At 37.6% G+C, this 16,875-nt stretch overlaps 1 protein-coding gene across 4 annotated transcripts in view; it reads left to right on the top strand.

The window, feature by feature from the left end:
* Nucleotides 1-16,875, top strand: part of Nlgn1 (neuroligin 1) — a 908,803-nt gene that overhangs the window by 194,951 nt on the left and 696,977 nt on the right. Inside the window, exon 1 of one of the 4 annotated variants that reach the window (XM_004633438.1) lies at nucleotides 3,048-3,380. The exons of 1 other annotated variant lie outside the window; for it this stretch is intronic. The gene's annotated coding sequence lies outside the window, so the exon portion shown is untranslated. Of the gene's footprint in view, nucleotides 1-3,047; nucleotides 3,381-16,875 lie in introns of those variants that run through there. 2 more of the 4 variants (XM_004633434.2, XM_004633439.1) reach the window with 2 other exon arrangements.

The raw sequence follows: 16,875 nt of genomic DNA, 5'->3' as shown, positions 1-16,875 counted from the left end.
TGTGTGTATATAATTATACACACACATAGATATTATAATCAAAATTATACTATGTAATTATTTTGAAAGTTTTAAAGCTATATGTTTATAGTATCACTTCATAGGCGTCTTGCTGTAACAACCTGCTCTTTTGGTCAATGTCATGTTTTTCTTTTTCTCCTTCTTTTAATTCTTACTTTTTTTAAATGTACTTAGTGCAGGGTCTACAGGGTCTCACTACACAGATCAGATTTAGTGATTCTCCTGTTTTCAGCCTCCCAAGCACTGGGATTACAGGCGCACACCACCATGCCCAGTCTCAACCACTGTCTCAGTGCACCCTGGGAGCAGGGCTGGTACCTCAGGCTGGGATTGAACCCCTGGCTCCTGCATCTGCCTAAGCAGACACTTTAATCTGCTGAACTGTCTGGCCAGCCCTCCAACATCATGTTTTTGAGATGTAGCCACACTAATGCAAGAAACTGCGACATGTTTATTTTTGTCTTTAGTGTTTCTAATATTTCAGTATGTGACTATTCTGTGAATTATTCGTCTAGATATTTATCCAGAGGCACTTAAATTATTTCCATGTTTTTTGCACTTTCAAGTAATTCTGCACTGGATATTTCTAGGAGTCAGAAACTGGATTACTGGCGATGATAATTTTCAGCTATTGCTAAACTGCTTCCTACAGCGTTTGTATGTTTAGCTGTTTCATTTTACACAGCTTCTTACAGGCTCATCTATATTTGGTAATACCAGATTTGTAAATTTTTGTCAGTTTCATGGCTGTGAAATGACGTCCCACCATTTTATCATCTATCTTTCTAACAACAAGGGAGATTGAATGCTTTTTTAAAATGATTATTAGACATTAAAATCCTCTCTGTCAATTGACTCTTAGTCTTCTTAGCCCAGTTTCCCTCATTATAACTTATAAAACACATTTATAAGAAACTTTTACAAATTTTTGGCAATAATTTTTGCACTGAAAATGTCTTCTCTTAGTTAAAGCTTGTTTTTATGTATGTTATTTTTATTTTAATGTAACAAATTTACCATTTTTATCTTATGGACTTAGCTTGTTTAATAAACTATTTCCTTCTACTGAAAATGATAGAACTGGGGACCTGCCCATTAACTCAGTTGTTTAAGTGCCTGCTTAAACAAAGCTATCAGGCTCGGGATGCTGTGGATTGATCCCCAGATCCTCAAGCCAAACCAGAGTCTGTCCTGAGGACATCGAAAAAAAAAAATGAAAAAAAATGATAGAATTACTTCCTTGAAATGTTGTAAAGATTATCTTTGCATTTTTATGCCTTTAGCATACTTTAAATATACACTCAAATGTTAAATATTTAAGTTATAGGACTATCATTCTTTTCATATGCTTAATCTATTGTCTGAGTAATTTATTTATTGTTCACTGATCTTGAATGCCACTTGTTACTTATCAAGATTCCCTAAGTGCATGGACACACACACACACACACACACACACACACACACACAATACTATTCTTTTGAACTAATTTTTATCTTTGAATCAAAGTTCCATTGCCATAACTCCTGTCATTTTACATTAAGCCTTAATGGTTTGTATGGAAAAAAAAAAAACTTCCCAAACCTTGTTCTTCATATTGTATTGACAAAGTTTTCTGCAAAAAACTGTAATAGAATATTAATAATAATCACAATACTATTATGTATTAATTTACAATACTGAGTCTTCCATCCAGGAACATGAATGTTTGCTTTATTTTGAATTTTAATAAATGGATAAACCATAAGCAAAAAGCTGACAGCTCCAAGTTACATCACCAATTAATATTAAAATCGGTCGTGGTAAGAAAGTCTCTGGATCCTTTAACAGTTCATACACTAAAAGGGCTGAATTATTTAGTCACTTAAGAAAGATTCCCATCAGCATGAAAATAAATTCAATTTTTCTATGTTATTAGGCCTTGATATGTCATTAGCTTTGCTCAAAGGATTTACTAGAAGTTTAGAATTTCAACCTACTTTTGGTTCTATACAACTAGAACTTTCATTTCACAAAAGGTGGTAGGTTGTTGTTTAAAACTATTTGTGAGAATTTGTTACTACTGCTTAGGAGAACAATGTCCTGAAATTCATATCAATGATTTCTTTTTTTCTTTGAAGCCTGCCAAAAATCCTTGTCACAATCTTGAGGTCACTGAATTCCAAAAAATGCCAGCAAGTAAGCCAGAGGCCTCTTTCCTATTGCTTAAATCTTACTCTTTGACCAGGAGCTCACAAAAGCTATTGCTTGCTTTTCTAAATGAACGTGAAAAGTCTAAACTAAGGGGGGAAAGTCTCAAAGATGTATATCCATATTCATATAAAACAAGATGTTAATGGTATTTATAAAAGTAAAATATTTCAGGAAGACTGAGGCTTTTTATCTGATAACTGTAGTGACCAAGGAAACAAATACATTTGCTTTGAAATCATTGTGCTGCCCCAGATGGACATTTTAGGTTCTAAATGCCACTAGGTAATTTTTCAATAATGAGGAGACAACCAGAAGCTTCAGAACAAAAGGAAGAATATTTATTCAGGTATTCATAAAATATTTTTGTTAATACCAGTTCAGCCTTTTTGACGGCCTACTACAAAAGCTACTAGTTGTCTACAGGGGTGGGGGGAAAAGGTGAGGCGAGGGGATGCGGGAAAAAAGTGAGTTCCCTGCAATAACGCCTCGAGCCACTAGGGGTATCTTTGTACCATTTTTCATTCTGCACCGATTTGGAGTAGAAACCTATATTAGGGGAAAACCAGGGTCCTCGGCATTTTTTTCCGAGCAGTGCACCCAGAATCCAAAAAGATTTTTTTTTTTAAGAAAGAAAGAAACCACAGTTCTTTCGGTCACTCGCACAGAGCTAAGAAATCGTTCTACTGGACATCAGCGTTGGAAAATCATTTTTGAGGTCAATTTCCAATCGAGATAAATCTATTGGATTAGTAGGATTATCTGATTGCAGCGGAAAGAAGTAACGTTGTTTGATCATTTGTATTTCTTGCCTGATGGTCGGATTTACATGGAGGTGGCTTCGGGTCCCCAGATTTGTGGATCGTCTTTGCATCTGGAAAGAAAAAAGGATCAACCGAGACGTTTGGGAAGAGTCTATGGGTGAATAAAAAAAAAGGGGGGGGGAGTGCAAAACTGTGGTTGCGGTGAAAAAAGAAGCATCTTGGGTACTGAAACAAGAATTGTTGGCTGCTCAAGAATTTTTAAAAAGCGTCTAGAAACTGGTAAATACTTTGACCATTTCAGCTTGAATTTGACGGCGAAGTGTTGTGGAAACCGTCCCCTTGAATTATTGGAAGGGGAGTAGGGATAGATGAGGGGGCTCCCGCCGTGGATTTATTTTGCTGGGGTAAGTTTGAGGCTCCTTTCCTGGGAGGGGGCTGCCTGGGTTTCTGTGCCACTGCGCGGAAGGTGATGCGGACGCGGCGCCTGGGAAACCGGGAGAGAAGGGGCGATGCAAACCACCTCGCGCATCTCGGGGGATCGCTGGGGAGCTACCTAGATCGAGCTCGAAAACCTTGTTCCGTGGCGTCAGTGGGAAAGCAAAGCAACCCTGTAATCTCTCAAGTTTGCATTGAAAACCTATCAGTTGGGAGATCCCTCCCGGATCCTCCGCTTTCTCCTAGTGATACTTTAAGGAGAGGAGGCAACAATGCTTGGAAAACCTGCCCGTGGAGGGGAAAAAGCCCAGTAGAAATCGCTGCTGCTTCCTCCGCGGTTTCAGAGGCGCTCTGGGCTCGTGGGGGTGATTTTGCAGGGGTGGGGGTTGGGGGCGGGGATTGGCCATATCCGCGGCGTCTGCTTTCCCTCCCTCTCTTCCCACCTTTTCCAGCCTCTCTCTCTCCTTAGCCCGACACTAAAGGGTTACAGGGTCTATGCATCGACAGAGACAGCAGAGGCGGGCGACTGGCCACACATGCTGCCTCGTAATTCACTTGCACGACTTTCCATAATACGGGCGGAGGTAACTTTCTGGAGTCGGAGGAGCCCGAGACATCTTTGCAGCCTTTTCTCAGAGGGCCCAGGCTGGAGAGTGCGCCAGGCAGTGGGCTGCGTTTCCGACGCTTCCTTCTCTGCCTGCCTCGCCGCTACTGGCTTTTCTTTCTGACTGAGCGGTGCGCGCGGTTTCTAGATACTCTTATTTTCTTGCCGCTGAATATAAGGAATGCTTAAAAAAAATTTTTTTTAATTGCTGCTCTCTGGAAAACCTCATCTTCATTTGTGGAAGGGTATCAATTTCAGTGTTTATGAAATTAAAATTAATCACTCAAATGAGTGAATATTAATTGACTTGAGAAAGAAAAGTTGCTTTGGAATCTTGGCGAAGCATGCTGTCCTCACCCAGTTTTGGCGTCTACATAGCTTCAAATCAATTCCATGCAAAGAACTGACTCATTTAAAACATATATACGTATGCATGCAATGAAGTGCTGAATAGATTAATACAACCCTCCCTTTGACGCTTCAGAGCATTATTTTAGTTGGATTTTTTTTTTATTTAGGGTCAATTCACTTTTTAATTCAATTTTAAACTGTCAGACATTGAAATGCACTGAAATACAATGCAAATAGATAATTGTTAAGATATAAAGCGATGTATCTTGTTGAATATTGTAATCTTTTGAAGAAAGATATTAGACGTCTTTTTCAGAAGCTTCTGCTTACAAATTTTGCTCTGTATGCATGGACTTTTGGGGCTTTAGCATGCAAGTCTTTACCACATGAACTCAGCAAAAGGCAGCTCCTCAATGTCATCTGAAGCACAGGCCACCTCCCCTACTTATTTCGGGAATTCCCAATGCATCAGACATTCACTTATTTCAGGATGGCTCTTACCAAACTCTGCTCTTGGCTGTGTGTGCGCGTGCGTCTTCAACCCCGAAAGTAAGGGCATGAAATCTGAACTTTTCAGATGAAATAGCAAAATATGAAACTTTTGTCTTTCAGGAATTTTAAAATGGGAAAGGTACCTATTTTTCCTTCAAGATTTTCTGAAGATTACAGAGGTAGCAAGAGATAATTCCTCAAGCCTAGCTGTGAGTCGCAAGGAGCTATATGGGAAGGTAGCTGTGCCTCTTCTTGCACTTCTGTAGGTCACGTGGTTGGTGTGCGGATTGGAGCTCGAAGAATAGGTGTTCTGTGCATTGGTGCATTGTAATCAGCAATCCTAGCCACAGTCCAATAATTATCAACTTCTTTCAAAGATTAAATCAGTACAAAGGCAGCTAACAACATCTTAAGTGATAATAAGTAAGTGGAGGTGAGTGGTAGGTGAACTTGGATGTCTCTTTCGAAGTTATTAGAGAATATAACTATTGATGCAAAAGTAGTGATTGACGTGAAACCTGCAAAGGAGCTTCTTTTAAGAGTTTACCTGCACATTGTAAAATCACTATATCAGTGATTGTTGTATGTGCTACTGTGCTGTTGTTGAAGGCTTAGCTCAATGTACATTTGTAGTGACTAAAAATACTTTTGTTAAGAATACTTTATATTTTCCCCATTGTCATTCTAATATTTTTTTGGTATGAGAAATGAAAAAGAGAAAGTTTGATTCACTCTTTGGTATCATTGGATTTCATCTTGGTTTCTACAGCAGGTCTTAATAAAACTTTGCTTCAACCTTACAGACTGCAGAGGCACTTTGGAAGGCCAATGACAAAGGAAATAAACACACACAAGCACATTTGAAGAGCTATCGCCAGTAAATGAAAAGCAAGGTGTCCAGTTAGATAAATGCTTTTTCCAGTAGAGTGAAGCAGGTTAGGAATAGTTTAAAACCTGAACAGGTCACTTGGAAACTTAATTACATTTTGTACTGTCTCATCCACATATATGGTTTTGATCATGAAGTTATTTTTTAAAAAATACAGTCTTGGTTTGTTGTTTTAATTTTACATCAGAGTAACAAATGTGGCAGGTAAAGAGGTAGAAACCCTTAATGAACTCTAAGAGTTGCAAACCCAGTTTGTAACATAAATAGCAGACTAAAGCACTGGGTTTCCCCAAGCTTATAGCTATAGAAAACTCATGTTGCCTCCCTGGAACATTGCTTGACATCTGCCTCTGTCCCTTGCATGCCTTTCATGTGTTTTTACTGGCCTAACACTGAGGGAAGAAAAACATATTTTCTGCTCCTTCCTTCTAAATTTTTTGAAATGAATTACATGTCATTTCACCCTGACTGACTTTTTAAAATGAAATTACTTCATGCACTTCATTGCAAAGAAATGGAAAGAGATGAATCTTTAAGTTTGTTGAAATTTAGTATCTAATATTTAGAAAAACAGATCTTCCATCTCTTCTGCTGTACTGAGAAATGCAAAAAACAAAGAAGGAAACAAAACATGAAATTAATTTAAATTTACAATTTGTAAATTTGTGAAACCCAAGACAGTAAGAATTGAAGTACTGAATGTTCAAGAATCTACTTTATCCTTTCCATTACTTTTAAAAGGTAATTTAAAACATCTTGAAGTGTCTAAGCTCTAATGTAGTAGGATAACAATATCCCCAACTGTTTCTAAGAATGATTCCTTAAAAATAGCAAGTTTGGGTATTTCTTTTGTGTTATTAATGGAATCATTTTAACAGTATTAATGAAATCATGTAGACAATGTCAAATATGTTGCTAGAAAAGGCTATAAATTATCTTTGCTTTCAAATGCTCCCCAACAGACAAACAGAACCCCCAGCACACCTATTTAGTAGTGAATCTCTGTGAAAGAAAAAGACTGCCAACTCTAGGCTTCACTGAATCCAGAGAAAACTAGTAAATCACTCTAGGTATTTGAAGTTATTAGACATTAAGCTTTTGAGGGATTTTTATATAAATTCTTTTTTATAACAGTCCATATAATCTCTTCTATGCCTATTTCCATTGCATGAAAGAGAAATTCTAGTCAATGGCAGAGCGCTTTACTACTGCCATTACTGCAGACTTTATAGATCAGAGATGTGTCAGCATGTTGGCTTTAGCTGTAATGCCTCTTTTGTGTGAAACCTTATGGGCCTTGCAGGCACTCTCTCATCCTGACACTCGTAAAACGTTCAAGTTCCCATATTTATTATTTAATTTTCTTCCTGTGTGTAGTAACGAAGCACTTCAACATAGGAACGTGTAGCCAAAAAGTGACAGGCAAGCGTGAATGGGACTAATGAGTTTTAATAATTCACATATTAGCAACTGCTAAAGGAAGTTTAATTAAGAAAAACAAGTTGAGCATGAAATTCATTTTAGAAGAAATGCAATTTTGGTTACTACTACAGATGTAAAATGAAAAACCACAGTGATATATCAAAGGAAATAAAGTTTGGGGCTGAGAAGAGACCTACCTAATGTGGTTGACATCTTAGAAGTTAACTTTAAATTCATGAGCTTAGATTTGACTTATGAAGTAGAAAAATTCATATTTTTACAGTGTTCTCAGTTTTCTTCAGTTTATGTGGAAATTTTAAATTAGTGTACATCCAGTCACTTTTTGTATACAATAATAGTTTGTCAGTGACAGGCCACACAGTGAATTTTTTTACACGCTGCTTTTATATTGCTATATGCCTGCATGCACACTCACTGGTGAAGTCCCTGGTGTCCCTTTGTAAGGCTGTAGATGCTGCTTAAATTAGGAAGCTGCATATTAATCAATGCACCTCTACGTAGAATTTGATTCATTTTGCATAGTTTATAAGTACAATGCTTTATCTGTTTACTTATTTCATTTGGTGGTGGCATTTTATGTGGGGGAGGGAACAGAAGTTGTGAAGGAAAAGGATGTTGAGCAAGTATCTCCCTTAAATGTGCTTTTCTTGCATTTTTGTCCCTAAAATAACAGATACTTTCTCAAAGTGGTGAAAAAAGTCAGGAAATGATGTGAAGGTCTCAAACAGCTGCTGTTTTGGAAATATTCAACTGATACAAGGATTTATGCTTTATATAGATGTTTGGCATACATCATGCGTAAGAGTAGTGATTTTTTTTAATGTATTTGGTACAGGATCTCACTATGCAGCTCTGGCTTCTGTGATCCTCCTGTTTTCAGTCTCCCCAGTGCTGGGATTACAGGTGTGTGCCACCATGAGTGAACTGTGGCCTGCTCAGCTCATCCAGGGTGGGGGCCAGCGTGGCATGTGTTGTTGGGGATCAAACCCTGATCCCCGCTTTTGCCTAAGAAGGTGCTTAATCCACTGAGCTATCCAGCCAACCCTTATTTTCCTTCTTGACATGCCCAATGAATATTGGGTCTTTGGAGGGCTGGGGAGCTAGCTCAGTAGGAAAAGTGCTTGCCTGGCAAGCATAGGGTCCTGAGTTCAATCCCCAGTACCTCAAAAAAAAAAGAATATTGGGTCTTCAGAAGATAATTACAATATTTTAAATGAACAGAAAATTGTTTTCACTTTGATCTAATTACCCATGTGGAATATTTTCATGTTGTCATAAGGAATACGCGATATGCTTGCGAAATTCAATGAAATCACACATGAAATCAAGAAATATTGATTTAATAAAAATTAAGTAGTGATTATCACTAGTATAAATTTCTCATTGGATAACTATCCCTCCTAAGATGGAACTGAGCACAAAAGCACTGATTAGAAAATAGCTTAGATTGGTCACAATATTCATACCTGAAAGTAATAGTTGAGCTATTGAATAGTTAACCATAGTGCTGAAAGAAATAAAGGCTCACTTCAGCAGCCATTATGTTTCAAGTCAGTGCATCTGTCATTTTTAATTTCCTTCTGTATTACTTAGCTGTCCAAAACTTTACACACAAGTGACAATGTTATCTATTCTTTTTCTTACTTGTAAAAAATAGTCACCAGCTTTATCATCTCTTTAACTGCGCCATGAGTTCTAATACACATATTACATGAGCCAGATGCAAAAGACTTCTACTCTATAAAGCTGAAATCTTTAATAACATTCAAGGGTGGAACCATTTTATATACTAAAATGATAGTGTAATGTTAGTCTACATAATCTCCAAGAGAGTAGTGACTTTTATTTTTATTTTTTTAATGTATTCAGTACAGGGTCTACAGGGTCTCACTACACAGATCAGACTCATAGTGATCCTCCTATTTTCAGCCTCCCAAGTGCTGGGATTGCATTCGTGCACCAACACGCCCAGTCTTAGTTGCTATCTCAGCGCACCCCTGGGATGGGGCCAGCATAGCAATCCAGGGATTGAACCCCAGTCCTGTTCCTGCCTAAGTGGGCACTTTAGTCTGCTGAGCTATCTGGCTGGCCCAAGAGTGATGAATTTTTTGTAGTTTGTTCAAATCTGTGTAGATTTCTTCCCAGCATCTACAATGATTAGCAACTGATCATCCAACCTCTCTAATGCTAAGTCTTTTCATTGTTGCTTTTTTAAAGACATACATTTAGTAATTTGCATTGTGTGAATATTTTGTACTAATGTATACTTCAAAAGTAGAAAGGATTGCATTTAAAATATTGAGTTTTAGATAAATTAAATCTAACTTTTCAGCATTCTTTATATCTAATGAATTTATTTTCAGAAAACATTTACTGGTGACACTATTTAATAGGATGATTTCAGTTGTTATGATTCAGTTGAAAGGTACATAGTTATCCTCTACCTTAAAGGAAATATGACAACTCAAGGAATATTGGAAGAACTAAAAGTTAAATTGATAGAACATGGACAATGATGACAGTAAAATTTGAAATATAATAGAGTTTGAGATTTTACTCAAATAACCCAAAATTTAAGATTTAAGATTTTGTTCATCTTAAGATTTTTCTGTCTTTAACTCCTTATAATTCCAAGGTCTCTCTTACTTCTTTTGAATTAAATGATAAACTATTTAGCAATGTATGCACCATGTGTTTATTAAATTCTCTATTGGAGATGAGTTACCCAAATGGCCCACTGATGAGTTTCTTGTTTTATAGTCTCATATTGTCATTAGTTATAACAGAACAGTAATATCAATTTTGTATTTGGGAAAATACAAAATCTAGGCATAGTATAATATTTTTCCCCCTTTGAACAACTGGGTGAGCACTGCCTGGTCAGGAGTGACAGAAAGCCATTACTGGCATTCGATGCCTCATGTAAAAGGAGTTGGTGGTCTCGGGCCAGTTTTTAGCAGCCAGTTGCTCCTTAAACAATACTCACCACAGTACTTGCCAAGTCCGGCAGAAGTCTGGCGCTGAATGGGCACAAAGGCTTGACCACCCTCTCTCTGCTAATCATCCTCTAAGGGGTCAAGACTGACACACCCTGGCAAAAAGCCACGTGCGGAACCTTAGCATTGCCGCTGCCAAAGTTGTAGCTATTCTCTGGCAACAAGGGATTTTTAAAAGAGGAACTTTAATTAAGTAAGGCCTAAGAAATGGCAGTTCTCCACTTTTCCCAGGCACCAGCAACTGGCTAGGAGCTAAAAGGAAGTTAAAAAGTAAACTAAGAATGTAGCACGGCTTTGAGGTTTGACTAGCTTCTCCACAAGGATGCGTGCAAGCACAATTAAGCTTCTTCTGGAAGCAGAGACTTGTGATCCACAGGTGGCCCCTTGCAGATAAAAGCATCAATTTAATATCAAGGGAAGCAATCAGCTCTACCTGGCTGTCTCTTCAGAGCTCTTGGGTGATTATTCATTTTCTTCTGGGAGATCACAGGGTCACCAATTGGTTTTAAAAATGTGTCCTGCAATATTTTACATGTATATTAAATCTGTTGGCCATGACTTTGAAAAAAAAAAAAAAAACTCTTCTAGATTTTTAGCCTTCTCATTTCTTCCAGCCCCCATTTACTAGAATGTCAAGACTCCTAAGTAGATTCTAGCTGTAATGGTATTTGAGATTCTACTTGAAAGTAAGTTCAGGATGAATAGATAGAAAAATGTATTTTCTGGGAACTTAAAAAATGTAACACATTATTCTAAGTATTATTTAAAAACTAACAATTCAAAAGATACAGCCTCTATTGTAAGACTGATCATTAGTAAGGCTAATGATTATGTAAGCCAGGCTAATCCTATCTTGTCATTTTGGAGATTATACACACTCTGATCGTATTGGCATGAGATTGTATACCCCATTGATGGCCTGTGCATTCTTGGGTTGTCAACATCTTTTCCCTCTCCTCATTCTTCTCCCTTGCTACACTGGTTGCATGTGACAGATTCTGTTCCTCGGTCTTCACCAGACTACTCCTACTCATTATTCAGAACCCAGTGTTCATTATACTTCCCAGGAAGATGTTCCTTGTCACTCCATACTCTAAAATATCACTTCAACATGACCTGCATTGTCCTTCTTGCTTTAGTATCTGAGACCAAATAGTTATCTAGGTAATTGATTCACACAAAATGCCTTCCTTATTGAATTTTAATCTCCATGGGAACTAGCACTGTTCCCGTCTTACTCATGTTGCCACTCTGGTGGCTGGCACTAGATATTTGCTTCATGTAAACTTGAAAACAGAAGCTGGGATTACTGATTACTGTGATAAAAGTACTATAGGTTAAGCTACAAGAGAGATATAAACACTTAGTTGAGAGAAAGCAGCATTTTTGTGGCTGGAGAGATCAGGGGAGAAAATACTGGCCTTAGGGGCTTTGAGCCTGGCCTTAGGGGCTGCTGCCTGGAGCCTTCTGAGCACAGACTGCTGGAGCCTCCCCAGGGAAGCTCTTGATGAACAAGCAAGCCAGTAAGTTGGGACAAAGTCACTGAACACTTGACTCTCTTTGCAGAGTGTTGGTTTCCATGCTTACTGTTCACAAAAGTACTTCTCTGTTAGGTATAAAATTATGATGTACATATACTCCATTCTTTTTTACCTTTAAAATATTTTCTTTGGTAGAATTGTTTCTCCTGTTACTGTCAACTTTTAGTTTGCCTTTTTCTCTTAATAATCAATTTTTCCTGCTGTTTTCTTAACATTACTGAAGAGATACACTTAGAATGGCAACAGCCAGGGGCTGGGGAGATAGCTCAGTGGAGCTGAGTGCCTGATTAGCCAAGTCAAGGGCTGGAGTCCGATCCCCAGTATTGCATGCTGTGCCAGCCCCGACCCCTGGGCATGCTGAGCAAGCCACCTAAACCAGGCTTAGTGGCGCACGCCTGTAATCCCAGAGCTGGTGAGGCTGAAAACAGGGTCATTATGAGTTTGAGCTGCGTAGTGAGACCATGTACCAAATACATAAACAAAACAAAACAAAACAAAAACAGAAAAACAAAATTTGATGGAATGGAAGTAGCCCAAAGGGATAGAACCACTTACTTGTTCTTCAGAGAAATGCAGAGTGCATTATAACTTTGGTAAGTACTGAGACCTACCCAGCCCAAGTCTCAGAAGCAGATCCAGGAAAAACTAAGCAAGAGGCAAAGTTCATGTGTGGGTAAAGTTCCTGTTCATTCTTTCAGTTTATCTCTTTCTCTGTGTCAGACTCGCTGCATCCATACACTTATTTTTTTTTCTATAAAGAATGTTCCAGTGATTCACATTTTTGGTTTGTATTTAATTATTGTATAGGTAAATGGGAATAACCTCTACCTCATGATGTTTAGAGGCCAGTTAAATGAGTAAGCATCTTGCTGAGGCTCAGTACATGGAGCTTGATGTTACTCCAGTTTTTACTTGACAATGTTCATGGAAGAATAAGTTTGTTGCTGTATCAGCTGGCAACAGCTAAATGTTCATAAGGCTTCTTCTGAATGACTACATGATCAAGATACTGAGTGTTCAGACTCTTATTTCAGAATATATCATTTCATTGCTTCTTATGCACTGTCTTTGTTCTTCTTATACCCTCTAGTGCTGCTTACCCCCACAGTCTGAAATAGGTCATCTAGTCAGGATTAGAACTGTCCTTTCTTATAGCTTTTGCCACTTGGAATTCTATCACTCTTGTTTTCTTTATCCCCCTCCTTTAATCATTTATTCTCTGCCCCAGGGTATAAATGCTGCTGGATAAATTTTCAGTAGCTCACTGTTTGTAGCTGCTGCAAATTATGCCTATTAATTAACCTCAGCAAGCTGATCAGCGGTCTTTTTTATTTCCCTCCTGTTGATGTCCTACATGTGCCACTCTCCTGAAATCCTAAACCTCAGTGAGCATATGGCTGCCTCGAATGGATCTCATAGGGGAGCAGTGCAATATTCTTCACCAGGGCTGTTCAGGATATGTTCTTAGAGTTGGGCAATCTGGGTCTAGTTCTGAAATCTGTCTTTACTAGATTGCTGGTTCTGGAACAGTTATCTCACTACCTACAGCATCACTTTCTTCATCTCAAATAAAAATACTTAGTTTATAAATTTGTCATGAATGCCAAAATGACATTAAGCATATAAAAAGCTTTGGCCCTGGCTTGCCACAAAGGTGATCAGCTGTGTTATTTTTCTTTGTTGTCATTTTCTCACAACTGTCTGTGTCACCAGATTGCATAACATATACAAAAATTGATTTTAAGAAAAGAAAGAAGGTAATAAATGTGGCAATATTACAAGTTTTATAAATCTTGATGTCATCTTTCCATTGTCGATTACCATAGGAAGGTACAAAGATTCTTCAGGCATACCTCTCAGGAAATGAAATAGACAAGGTCCAAATTTCAAAATATCTTCCTGATACCCCTAATTTTCTCTTATTTCTTAGTATTAGATTGTATATTCATTATTTCTATCTAGTAGTGTAGTTGAAAAAGAGCTTGTGGGAAAAATTTTATTTCTATGCTTTTCATATTCTTTATAATGGTATTTGTTAGTATTTCTCTTCATCTCTATTTTGTGGGAAAATCTTAACCCAATAGTCAATTTACAGAGTGGCTTTCACTGCAACTTAACAAACATGTGTAATTCCATCTACTGATATGAAATTTAATATATTTCTATACATTGAAACTAAGCAGTACAGTGATAAAGTGCCACTATTAACCATTATAGAACCATCTACCTTCCAAAGTATATTTCAAGTACATGTTACATCACATAGCCATTTCAGGTACAGTTGTTAAATCATATATTCATACTAGCAAAGTGTGATTTATGTTTTTTTGTTTTATGCAAAAAATATGATGAGTAGAAGTTCAAGTATCAGCTTCCCTAATCTGATCGTCTTGAGGTGGGGTATGTACACACCACTCTGGAGATCACTCTTCACAACACTGTCAGTTTAATTTCCCTGTGAAAAAGTTTGATAATGCCCTTCCCTGCTAGGATTGTTTAATAGATTTCAATCACACAAAGAATAAAATCCAAACACTTTAGTCTCTTAATGACGGGCTTGCTTGACTTGGCTGAAGCCTGCCTTTTCAGTTCTGGTTCTGAGTGTGTTTTTCTCTGAGTTTTGGTCAAACTATACCACCTCAAACAAGGTATTTTTCTTTACTTTCCATCATACATCAGTTTTGCCAGGGAAAATATAAGACTTTGAAAAGCATGATTGTTTGCAAGAAGCTTCTTGAGGCCCACCGGTAAGAACCATACTTGGGGGAGGTGAGGAAATTTCAATCAACATTGGCTCACTTATTTCCAAAAGAAGTGTTGGAATCTAGGAGAACCCCTGAGTGTCATTCTACATGGAAACAAGAAGGCCAGACCCTGTACAGTAGCATGGCCTAGTCACCTGAAAGTGAGCTGCATGCAAGGGGTGTGAGTATCACAGGGCCTAATGCACATTCTTCAAACTCTCCCTGGATTGTGTCTTCTGCCTAGGATCTCTTCTGTTGCCATCGGTGTTTGTCCAAACCATATGTGGTGCTCAAAACCTCTCTCAAACTTCACCTAATGCATGCACCCTTTCTACTAAACTATTTCTCTTAAAACCTAACAACAGTTCTTGATGATTGTATTTATTTTTTTAGTGTTTCTGTTTTTAAGAATTTACTACATGAACTAGTTGCACATTAGTTATGTTAAGTGTTCAGTTGTTAAAAGCACTCAATCAGTTTATGTTCATTGGATAGTTTTACTACAGGCAAAGAATAAAATACCATAATAGCAAGAGAGTGTGTTAAATTAAAAATTTCAGACTCAGGCTTCTTTGTTTTTCCAATGTTAGCTAAAACAGAACATCCTTAGTCTCCAGGTCTTTGAGCTACTACTATTAAGTACAAGTGATGTTGTGATACACGACACCATGACTGGGGGTGTCCAGGCGCTCTACAGTAAGTTGGTGGTGTAGGTATCTTTAGCTACATGGCTAATGGACTTGGCCATCAAAAGCCAAGGCATTCCACTGATTTTAACAGTTATTGTTATATCCAATTACTTCCTTCAGTTATTGTCACTGAGTCCAGCGAATCACTTTGACAGGTGGGTGTGGCTTGACATCACAATAACACAGAGACATGTAGTTACAAAGCGTTACTTACCTCTAGTTAATACAGTTGATCCTGACCTTTCTTATTACCCATTATTTCCGTATTTACAAATTTTCTTTGGAAATAAACTTTATTTGTGAACCTCAAATACAATCTCAGTGTTTCTTCAGGTGTTCCACAAACAGGAGAAAACCAGAAAAATTTGAATTAGTCCCTGAGTGCATTTCCTCTGAGATCAAACCAGGCCATCTCTGCAGGCTTGATTCAGCTCTGTGGTCAGGGGAAGGAGAGGGTAGAGGCAGCACCATGCAGAGTGTGGGCTGCTCCCCAGGATCAGCTGGTGGGAGGGGTTTTAAATGCCAACTCGGGTACCTGTTGATGGGGGGCCCCAGGCACTCAAACTTCTGAACCTGGTTTTTTTTTTTTTCCTGCTGCATAATAAAAAAAATAAAATTTAGTCAAAATGATTGTTTTTAAGAATTTAAAACCTAAAAAGTTCAAAAATGAATGAGGCCACACTTCTGTAATATCAGTAATCTGACAAGCCCAGGCAAGAGGATCAAAAGTTTGGGCCAAGTCTGGGAAATTTGATTATTTAGAAAGATTTTGTCTCATCAATAAATAAATAAATGGCTGATGATATTGTTCAATTTGAAGGCTCTGGGTTCAGCACCCAGTATGTAGGAGGAAGGGGAGAAGTCCTAGGCAATTCTGTAAGAGAGAGCTTGGATCAAAAAAACATAAAATGCAATACTAAAATTAGAAAAAATAGAGAATTCGTAGATAATATTTTAAAAGATATACAAAATAGGAAGCTAGATTTTAGAGATCTTCTGGGCCTCACTTCTCCTATCCCTTAACTAATTGAGTAATTGTAACACCCTGTCTTGATCAGAACCATTTTACCTAACTTATTCCTTTATATTACAGGTTACTAGGAAACTAGGAAAATTGTTTCTGTCTTTAGGTTCTCCATAACTTTTAACACACCAGCTTTCACATTTCAAATTAACAAAAAATACATGTTTGGTAAATGAAAAATTGCCATCAACCCACTGTAATTACCTAATTTCCCAGATATTTCCCTCTACATTTTTATCTGGGGCATATAGAAGCAAACTAGTTAAAGGACCAACTATTTTAATGAACTAATGCTAGTCAGACAATATATTGCCAATTATCATGACTTCTAAATGTTACTAATTATTTGTTTTATTTCTTAATGGAACCATACATACTTTGCTTCATGGAGTGGGGTAACAGAAAAATTTATGAGTTGGCTGCATTAACTGTGAAGGGAGAGAAGGTTGGTTCTGTACGAACTCAGAGGCCAGTCTACTGGTAATATGTGACTTACCTGGATTCATTAGTAGTAGTTTTCTGGTCCTATCATCTTAATGCCTTTATTTTAAAAGATTTAAAATATACAGGAAATACAGAGAATTCATAATAAAAACATATGTATATATTATGCCACCCTACACAATTAAATAGTAAGACTTTCAGCCTCACTATTTAAAGATGAATTATTAATTTTTATATTATTTAGTTT

This window comes from Octodon degus, unplaced genomic scaffold, assembly GCF_000260255.1.
Source record: "Octodon degus isolate 3935 unplaced genomic scaffold, OctDeg1.0 scaffold00055, whole genome shotgun sequence".
Classification (NCBI taxonomy): Eukaryota; Metazoa; Chordata; class Mammalia; order Rodentia; family Octodontidae; genus Octodon; species Octodon degus.
This window is presented reverse-complemented; position numbering and strand designations above follow the sequence as displayed.